Source organism: Protopterus annectens, chromosome 13.part0 (assembly GCF_019279795.1).
Source record: "Protopterus annectens isolate FY-2018-M chromosome 13.part0, PAN1.0, whole genome shotgun sequence".
Taxonomy (NCBI): Eukaryota; Metazoa; Chordata; order Ceratodontiformes; family Protopteridae; genus Protopterus; species Protopterus annectens.
This window is the reverse complement of record NC_056747.1, coordinates 766,563,844-766,574,919: the sequence shown is the minus strand read 5'-3', so window position 1 is coordinate 766,574,919 and position 11,076 is coordinate 766,563,844.

Genomic DNA, 11,076 nt, shown 5'->3' with positions numbered 1-11,076 from the left:
CTTAATTTCCTGCATCTATATTTAGTTTGTTTGCCAGGGTAGTACACTGACCAAATTAGGCCATATGCAGGCACATCTTAGTCTTTATTGGGGTCTATATCATATGTTCAAAGTTTTATAACTTCAAACATTAAAATATCGAATTTAAATGTTCGAAGTTATAAAACTTCAAACATATGTAAAAAAAACAAAAAAAAACAAACATAATGGCTGTAGGCAGGGGGCAAGATCCCTACACCCCCCTCACCCCCTGCTATTTAAATATACCAACTCAGAGACCACATTGCAGTGCAGTAAGAAAAATCTTCCCTTTACTGCACTATAGTGCAGTCTCGGAGTTGGTATATTTAAACAGCGGGGGTGTGGGAGCGCAGCCGCTTGCTCCCCTGCCTACACTATTCAGGTAAATTCTGTTTTTTTTTATTATATGTTCAACGTTTGAAACTTTGAACATTTAAATTCGATTATTTAACGTTCTAAGTTTTCAAACTTCGAACAGGTAATATAGACCCCTTTATTGACGCATGATCTGAATCAGTTATTGGATGTGTTCCAGAGCTGTTCATTCCAAATATTCTCACATATTTATTCACAAATATACCATCTTTTGTTATATTTTCCCTTCTAGGTCCCCCATATACATCCTCACTATTGCAGATCAGGTTGCAGTTTCTGCCCATAAAATATTACCTAATGAAAGGACAGATTGGGAATTATGCTCTAGGATCCTTCCACCAATTTAATACATTACACAGACTTTGTCTTTTTAGACACTTCTTGCAGAAGCACAGTTCTCATATCCAAACTACATCATATGGCAATGATATTTTACAATTCTTCCATTCATTTCCTAATTTCACATTATTGCTCATCATCTTCCTCACCTTCTCATCCACTCAACACCAGCTTATAATTCAAGTCGAAGATACTTCTAAGTTTTCTTGTCAGCTCCTGGGCTATTTTATGATGCTCAATGTTCTTCCTTTGAAATAATGGCAGAGGTTTTACTAACAAATCTTATCTATTTTATTATTGTCACAGGAATGAGAACCAGAGTGCCGTCTTAGCCTTTTGAGCTACAATGTAACCCTTAAGAACCTAGAACTCCACTACTCTTTTAGCTGATACAGCAGAAAAAGGAAAACAGTTTTCAAATAAAAAAAAACTTTGAAAGAATTGAAAAAGCAAATTCACAGGAAAGCACTGCCCACTCTTCCAAAACAAAGGTAGGGTATAATTTAGTAAGACTGGGTTTGTTAGGAATAATAAAGTAAAACACTCTCTTCAAGAACACAATCATTAAAGGTCTAGGGGCTAATGTAAATATTAAAGTAGAACACTCTCTTCATGAACAGAATCATTAAAGGTCTAGAGGATAATGTAAATGTCCATGGAAAGCAAGTTGGCAAGACACAGAAATTAACAATTAGATGGGAAAGGTAGGCCAGTATATTCAGATGCAAATACTGAATTGGTACTAGTCCTTTGTCTTCATATCACTGGGAAAGCTTTCTTCCTTTGCACTAATACAACCCCCTACTTGTGGATTTCTTAGCCTCTTGTAAAACTCTGAGCACTTGAGGTATGAAAAGTTGCCTGTGTAAAATTAAGATCTCAGTCTCTATACCATGAGATGAACAGCCGTAACAGCTGGATATAGATCCTTTCCTCCTTTCTGGATAAAAATATCCTCTCAGTAAAGCAGAATGAAGGGGGGGGGGGGAGAGAGAAACAACTGCCTTGGCCAGTAAAGAGCAATGGCAATCATCTGGATATTTTCTCTTTTTGCTTTTATGAGGGCCATTTGAATAAAGGCAGTGGAAGGAAATGTATTCAGAAGATACTAAGAAACTGATGAGTGAATGTTGTCTGTTTTTGTCTGATTCAATATTTGTATTATCGGATCTGACTAGATTAGACTTTGGCACTTTTTCAAGAGCTTTGATCCGGAGCTCAGACTCCTCCCCTACCCATAATTCCTTCAGCTCCTCAGAAAATCTCAGAGCTTGTTTGTCACTATTTTTCCAGCAGGACATAAAATTTGACAGCTCTGAATTTGTGTTAGAATAAGTGCTTCATCATTGCTTTTTTTGCTAAGATTTTGACTATTTTTTGTTTCCAATTATTTAGTGGTTGACTGTTTTTAGTTGGTTCCCCCTCTAAAAAAAGCTTTTTTCCATATAGGATTATACAGTTAAAATTATTTTTTCTTGCTATAGACGTAGACCCATTCTGCTTCGGACTTGCAAGTGTTAGTGGTAGTTGCCTGTGATTGCTTTCCTTTGCAGCATGGCAGGCAAGACTACTGGTTTCAACAATGTTCAGCCTGTGGCCACAATATTTCTCAGGATCCACAAAAAGAGCAAAAGAAAATATCTAGGAAATGGTTGTTAGATTTGCTGGAGTTGTTTAGTCCAGTGCCCAAGACTCAAGATGCTCAGATTGGGCCTTTTCGGATCTGAACACCTTTCTCTCCTTCATGCTTATCAATGGCACAGCTGGGTCTGAGGCTGCATTCCTGTTTTATTCAGGAGAAGCATTCTTTTTGGCCATCTTCTGTGGTTTAATGTCTCAGGTCTTTCCATTCCTTGAGGAGCCTTTACAAAGCAGATGTTGACAGGATGATGCAGAAGTTTCTATCTCTGATCCAATTTGAGGTCTCACTGCCGACCACATCAGGGGCTCTGGGTATGGTCCCAAATACCTCTCCAATGGTACCCCCCATTCTAGTCCCACTGTCAGACCCAAAGCCCACAGATGTGTGTCTGCCCAGTACAGCAACATTGTCAGAGCTCTCAACAGCTTGACATCATTGGTGGCCTTAGAGTCAGGTCACATAAGCACTAAGGGTATCTCTCTTTTCTCCCAGGGGATCAAGAAGATATTTCTTCAGTGTCGTTTGTGGCATCAGCTTTCAAGGCATATGAAAGGATTCTTTCAAAGTTGAGAGAGGAAGTAACTCTACTAATTCGGCCTCCTTTGGAGCCTATTTCCATATCTGCCCACCCTGATCAACAGGAACAGCCAACCTCCTTTGGTCTTGAGGGCTCTCACCATACAACCTCAACATCCGATTCCAAACCCTCTCCAGATGTCCACAAGGGAGGTTCCAAGGAACCAGACTTGTAGGAGGAAACATTTGGACTCTTCACCACAGTCACTCACTATAGACAGATTTTGATGAGGGAGAAGACTCCCCAATGCCTCCCCTCAAGGACATCTCCTTCAGAGACATTCTAGAATTGAAGAAACAAAGAGGGTATTGGTCTTCTGAAGCTGCCTCCCTTGGGAAGTCCATGTTCCTTGAGGCACTTGGGCTTGCTCTTTTACCTCCTGTGGGATTCTGCCTGCTGATGAGCTCTTAGACTTAGTTTCTCAGCAGGCATGGAAGGAACCTGATGTGGTGGAGCCTAATACCATGTAAACCAGATAAAATCTTTATAGATCTAAGGAAGAGGTCACACTGGAGCAAGGGTCCCCCAGTAAATGCTAAGGTTGCGGCGGCAACAGCCACCAGAAAGGCCACTATCAAAAGAGAAAACATCTGTCCACCCCCCTAACAGAGTCCATGGCCCTGGGCATATAATTCTGTGACTTTTGCACTTAGACTGCTGAACTACCTAACTCACATGACATTTTCAGAGGGACTTGATGAAAGAACTGACCAAGTCCCTCTCAGGTAATTTTCCTAGAGACATCCAAAAATCAGTGGAGTTCCAGTTGCATCCCATACAATCAATGTATAATGTATTAATGCAGTTTTGTTTCCAATGCAGCTGATGGTATGACCAGTGCAGCAGTGACCAGCATTGCTCTTCACCAGCAAGCCTGCATGCATCTATATCACTTTGAGGAAGGCTTCAAGATGTCCTTCATTAATGCGCCCTTTGATGGTTTGACCCTGTTCTGACCCAAAGAACAGAAAATGCTTACCAGGAGTAAACACCCTGCCTGCAGTCAGAATCCTTTTTTTACCCCCACAAAGGACCTTTTCCCAGAACCAGAAAGAGGGAAAAGCTGTGGTTTTGAAAATCCAAGGGGTTTGGCTAGGATGCTGCTGCTGTCAGACCCCCTGGGAAAAGGGGAAGCAATTATAATGGACATCACCCCAACATCAGAGACAGTCTACAAAATTAGGGGTTTCACAGCCCTTTTACTTATATATCCTACCAGCCCTCATGAAGGGTTACCCATCTGGCACATTCTAGAGACAGTCAGGGGAACACTTATCCCTGCACACTCAAACCTGGCAGGCCATCACTCAAGATTCATAGGTAAAAAGGATAATCACCAGAGACTTCATTATTTGTCTGTTTCCCCTCCTCAGAAAAAGAAGAAAATTTCCACAGCACCATCCAGTTGGATGGAATCTTCAGCAGGAAAAGTAAAAAAGCTGCTAGAAAAAAAAAAAAAAAAGAGTCATCCAGCAGGTCCCCCTAGACCAGTCGGGATCTGAAGTCTATTCCAGGTTCTTTTTAGTTCCAAGAAAACAAGGAAGCTAAAGCCCATCATGGACCTAAGCCATGCCAATCAGTTCTTGAATCAGGTAATATTACAGATGCTTACAGCACAGTCCATTCTAACTTTTCTGAGGAAGGATGACGCAATGTGCTCCAAAGACCTCCAGGATGCCTACTACCATATCAAGAAGGCAAAGCAGTCCAAGAAATTTCTCCATTTTTGGCTGGGATCCAATCACCAAATGTATGCCAGTGGTAACAGTGTATCTCAGGGGGTCCCCTACACATGGTCGACATTTCATGATGTCAAACACCATATGGCCAAGACCATATGATCGACATTTGAAATGCTGACCATGCGGAACTGGCATCTCCGTACAGTGCGGAATGGAAAGATTTCCATTTCCACACTGTAGTGTGATCTCAGAGTTGGTATAATTAAGTTACAGGGGGTGTGGGAGGCATAGCCCCCCATAGGGTGGGGGTGCAGGGGGGTATAGCCCCCTGCTAGTAGTTTGAAGGTAAGTTACTGTTGTTTTTTTTTTAATATTACATGGTCGACATTTCGAATGTCGATCATATGATCTCGGCCATATGATCTTCGACATTATGAAATGTCGACCATGTGTAGGGGTCCCATCTCAGGCTGCATGGCTTCCAGGTAGTCTCATATTTGGACGACTGGCTCCTTACTGCATCAACAAGGATCTAGTAGTTCAGTGCAGGTACTTCTTGCTCTACCTTCCCCACAACTGGGAATCGCAATCAGTCTTGCCAAGAGTCAGCTAACACCAATACAGGACAGAATTTATCACCTGGACACAACTTCTCAGACAGCAAAACTTTCACAATCAAGAATACTGTCCACATATCAGTTAGCTTCAGATGTCCTTCACCACCACCCTTATCCCCAGCAAGACTTTTTCTCTGACTTTTGGGCTTGATGGTTGCTTTGATAACTCTAGTTCCTCAAGCAAGGTACTACAGAAGAGTCCTTCAGGACTCCAGTGGCTCCTGTTGTTTCACCCCCTTCATGCACCAATACATAGGTTCATAGGTTCATACTAGGCTATCTGCCCGAGGGCATTTACAAGCCTAGCCCATCGTTTTGTGGCTTACGCCACCCCTTTAGAATGGGGAACTATACCCATTATTTTGCTGTGCCTCTGTCGAGCAGTGACACTGAGGTAATCCCTGGGGTATATCTGCGATCTCCCATCCATTGGTCAAGATTTCTCTTGAACAAGGCCAGCGAGGTGCTCTGCCTCACATGTACCGGGATTTTGTTCCACAGCATAGGGAGTCTTTGGGTGATGAATCTATCCCTCCAGCACGTCCTACTAATAGCCGTGTCGAGGTTTAAGTCTCCTGCCCTTGTGGCCCTGATGGATCTAGATTTTTGAGGTGAAGCATATTCATCAAATCTGGGTTTGACATGTCCTTGTACGTTAGCCAAAGGTGAGCTCTGGGCACGCGGTGAGCGACTGAAGAGATGTGGAGTTCTTGCGGACGGGCGGCATAGGACACATTTTGAGACCCTTTATCCTTTTGGTGAGGAACTTTGTGGCCTCTCCAGCTGCTGCAAGTGTCGGGTCAGATACATTCCGAATGGGGCATTGTACTCAATCATTGGTCTGATGAGTGATGAGTATAGGGAGACTATGACCTCCCTTGATCTAGATGAGAATCCCTTCATGATAAGGTGGGCAATGTAGAAGGTCTTCCTAACTACTTTAGCTACATGGGTGTCGAATGACAGACTACTATCAACCTGGGTCCCCAGGTCCCTGATAACTTCTTCTGTGCTCAGTGGATTGCCACCTATTTGGTAGCTAGGGGTAACCTTGTTTTTCCCGAAGGGTATGACTATGCATTTTTGGCATTTAACTTTAGGCCGTGGCTCTGGCACCAGTTATCCGCTTTCTGTGAGACCCTTCTGAAGGATATCTGTGTCAGATGTGTTTTCTACTATGGCCCAGTTTGCAGTCATCTGCAAACTTTGTCAGCCATAACCCTCCTGTGTTTGCTTGTACTGAAAAGTAGATGCCAAACAAGAGTGGGCCCAGGACTGATCCCTGTGGGACACCACTTGTGACAGGCTTTGAGTCTGACATGGCGCCAGCAACTCTGACCCTGTGGGTTCTGTCACTCAGCCAGTTTGCAACCCATCTTGTGATGTATGGGTTAACATTTAAGCTGATGAGTTTTTCAATGATACCCGAGTGGGGTATTGTATCGAAGGCCTTAGCCAGATCGAGGTAGGCTGTATGGACTGCCTTTCCCTCATCAATGGCTTTGGTGACTGTTTCGAAAAAGTCAACCAAGTTTAAAAGGCATGATCTGCCTTTGACAAAGCCAAACTGGGTTGGATCCAAAGTCTGCAAATTCCCTGTGTCTTTATTTATGAGGTCCATTATGATCCTCTCCATGGCTTTGCAGATAAGGCTTGTCAAGCTAATGGGCCGGTAATTTCCAGGGTCGGTGGAGGCACCGCCTTTGTGAAGTGGGACCACAGTTGCAGTGCGCCACTCCCTGGGTACGTATCCAGAGGTAAGACTTTGATTAAACAGCTGTCCTAGCTGTGGGTTTAATTCCTCATTGAGTTCGTGGAGCACACAGCCGGGGACACCATCAGGTCCCATGGATGCTGTGTTTTTTGCTTTGGAGAGAGCAGTTCTCACTTGGGCTGGAGATGTTTGGGGGCTGCAATCGTTTGGTATAGATATCTCTCCTTTTGGGGGGGGGAGAAGTTTGCATTGAACCGGTCAGCCAGTATGTTGGCAATGTCTGTAGGATCAGTAATCTTCACATCATTTTGAACTAGTTTTGAGCATATCTGGGAGTTTCCTCCTAGGTTTCTAACATAGCTAAAGAAGGCCTTATGATTGTCTTTTGAGTCTTTAGCTATTTTTCTCTCGAAATTTGCTTTGGATGATTTTATGAGAGCTCTTAGTTTTTTACTTATAGTGATCAAGGGTGTCTTACCTTTTAAGGATTTTGCTCTATCTTGTAGTAGCTTCCTCCTTTTGTTGTAGAGTTTGTTTATGGCTGGGGTCCACCAGACTGGACGCTTGCCTTTGGTACAAAGAGTCTTTGTTTTGCATGGGATTGCCTTATCCATGCAGTCCTGCAGGTGCTGGTAGAAGGCATTTGTAAGTGATTCAGCGGCTTGAGTACTGTTTTCCGCATTTCGGGGCCTTAAAGGAGACCACACTAGTCTTTAGAAGTGTGAAGTCGGCTTTTGAGAAGTTCTTTACTGTGGTCTTTTTATTTCAGGTGGGGTGGGATGAGGACCTCCAGCGAGATTAGTTTGTGATCTGATCTCACCAGTGAGGGGTATACTTCGGTGTTGAACATTGTGCTTCCATGTTCGTGATGATGAGATCAAGTATGTTATCTCCTCTTGTGGGGATGGTGACTAGTTGTTCCATGGCATTTGAGTTTATGAATTCCAGGAACTTTTGGGCTAGGGTGTTTGGGCTTGAGTAGTGTTCCCAGTCTATATTAGGGTAATTGAAGTCACCTAGTATGATGGTGTTTGGTGATACATTTATCCCTCTAGTGTTTTCAGGAAGGCCATGTGAGGTTCCTGAGTTTGTGAGGGTGGCCTGTAACATGCTACAATTTGCAGAGCAGTCTTGCCTATGGTTAATTGCACCTGGATGGTCTCCGATGCATCGTGCGTTGCCACCAGTCTTGAGGTGTGGGTGTCCTTGATGAATATGGATACCCCTCCTTTCTTGGTATTGTCCGGATTTTGGGGCGGAATGCATGATATGAGGTAAAACCTGATAGCGCTGGGGTGCTCTCAGGAGCCTCGAACCAGGTTTCTGTCACAGCACAGACATTGATGTTCTCCATACTGAGAAGGGCCTCGAGTGCGTGCATTTTGAGATTTAGACTTCTGGCATTGAGCAGCATTACCCTTAGTTTTTTCCTTTTTGTGTTCTAGGGTGGTAGGTTTAGAATTTGAGCCTTGCCTAAAAAGACACTATGGGGTGGCAAGAGCCTTTGCCAATATCCGGAATCCCAGGGTGACAGGTGCAAGCCGTCCCTTGAAGCAGCGTGGCTTGTCCAGCATGTCATCCCAGGCAGACAGATACTGGATCCCCTTTGAATGACATCAGTGTTTAAGCCAATTGTTAAAGCTGATCATCTTATCTCTGTATTGTGGCATCATTCTTGGTGAAGGTAGGATACTGCTCAAGGTCAGGGTCATACCTGCCTGGGCTACATAATCAGAGAGCTCCTCAATGTCTCTTTTCATGTAGTCCAAGGAGGTGCGCCTCAGGTCGTTTACACCAGCGTGGACAATGACTGAGTCATATTTGTACCTGCTGTTGAGAGACCTGAGTGCTTGCGTTATGTGGCGGATTCTAGCGCCCGACAGGCAGCTTACTGTGACCTTCTCCTTACTCAGTCTGGTGAGCGGACGCCAGTGTGTCTGACTATGGAGTCACCAATGACTAGTGTGTCTGGCATTGTGTTTGGCCTTAAGGGCTGTGACTGTTTGACACTCTGACTGTGAGGTCTATGTGTTGCAGGTGTTGTGTTCTGAGGTGGTGGTTGTTTGGGTGTCTGCTTTGGTGGCCTCTGCTGTTTTGGTAGATTTTTGATCAGAGCCTCCGAGTATGTCTTTGTGTGTTTATGTGTATGATTTGAGGTTGTAATGGTACTATGTGAGACTGGGTCTATAGTGTGTGTGGTAACCTTCTCCTCCTGACTGGTCTTGCCAGTCCTATGTTGAGAGAGCTCAGCCTCCAGTTTGGCCGTATAGTTGCATCTCTCGCATGTATTTGTGTTTTGTGGGAGGAGGAGAGGGTTGTCTGTGTACATGAGGCAATTGTAACATTGCCTCAATATTCCCAGGTTCACCAGCTGAGCAGGAGAGGACACTAGCAACTGATCCCTCGACATGCTAGAAGGATAGACAAAAACTTTAAAAAGATTCAGGGGACGTGGGTGACCGAGAAATGGGGGTTACCTTTTGGGGTACTATCTATGACAAGAGTGCCGAATCAAGGTAATAAGTACTGTAGGAGCAAGTGCTAGGTTCAACAGATAGAGAATAGTCTACTTGGAGTCAAGTAGAGATGATCTTTTTAGTTATAGGATACGCTGATTTGATCAGTAGTATAGTTCGAGGAAGGTAGTTTTAAGGGAAAATTTGAAGAGTGGACTTTAGGTAGCCCGAATAGTTTAAACCTGCTTAACCGGCGCTGCCCTAGTGTGCAACAGTGGCAGCTCACGCTAACGCTGTTTACCGCGTTTTATACCAGGGGCTGGAAAAGCTAGAAACTGGCCCAAAACGACCAATAAACTACTAGTTACTGGCTGAAACCTCACAAAACTGGACAAAAGGCAGCTCAATGCTTCCCACTCCCACTGGTAAGAAAGGTAACTTCCTCTCCCCCAAATAAGGCAAGGAAACAGTACACAGGAACTACAACCAAGGCCCAGGAATCAGCAACTCTGAAACTGGACTAAACTAGTAAAGCAGGAAAAACAAGAGATATTTTTTCTTTTTTTTTTTTTTCACAAAACAGGCAGAAACAGGTACAGCAAACACTTATAAATGCTATGAATCAGCTACTACAGCTTACACAGAAGAATTTGCTACAAATACAGTCAAATAGTAACAAACAAGGATTCCAAGTGCAATATTAAGTTAAATGCAGTAAAAACAGCTTCAATGTAACAGAAAGGCAGGCGAAATACAGTCGCTAGGTATTCAGATGTGGAAAGCAACAAAAATATACTTAGTATCAAGAAAGTCGCTTATTCAGCTCTCTGCAGCCTGGATTACTCTGCTGGCCCACGTGGAGTCTGTGCTGAGTAGGTACAAGCTGAAAACGCTGCACCGCGTTTTATACCAGGGGCTGGAAAAAGCTAGAAACTGGCCCAAAACGACCAATAAACTACTAGTTACTGGCTGAAACCTCACAAAACTGGACAAAGGCAGCTCAATGCTTCCCACTCCCACTGGTAAGCAAGGTAACTTCCTCTCCCCCAAATAAGGCAAGGAAACAGTACACAGGAACTACAACCAAGGCCCAGGAATCAGCAACTCTGAAACTGGACTAAACTAGTAAAGCAGGAAAAACAAGAGATATTTTTTCTTTTTTTTCTTTTTTTTTTCACAAAACAGGCAGAAACAGGTACAGCAAACACTTATAAATGCTATGAATCAGCTACTACAGCTTACACAGAAGAATTTGCTACAAATACAGTCAAATAGTAACAAACAAGGATTCCAAGTGCAATATTAAGTTAAATGCAGTAAAAACAGCTTCAATGTAACAGAAAGGCAGGTGAAATACAGTCGCTAGGTATTCAGATGTGGAAAGCAACAAAAAATATACTTAGTATCAAGAAAAGTCGCTTATTCAGCTCTCTGCAGCCTGGATTACTCTGCTGGCCCACGTGGAGTCTGTGCTGAGTAGGTACAAGCTGAAAACGCGCGTTTACCGCGTTTTATACCAGGGGGCTGGAAAAAGCTAGAAACTGGCCCAAAACGACCAATAAACTACTAGTTACTGGCTGAAACCTCACAAAACTGGACCAAACGCAGTTCAATGCTTCCCACTCCCACTGGTAAGCAAGGTAACTTCCTCTC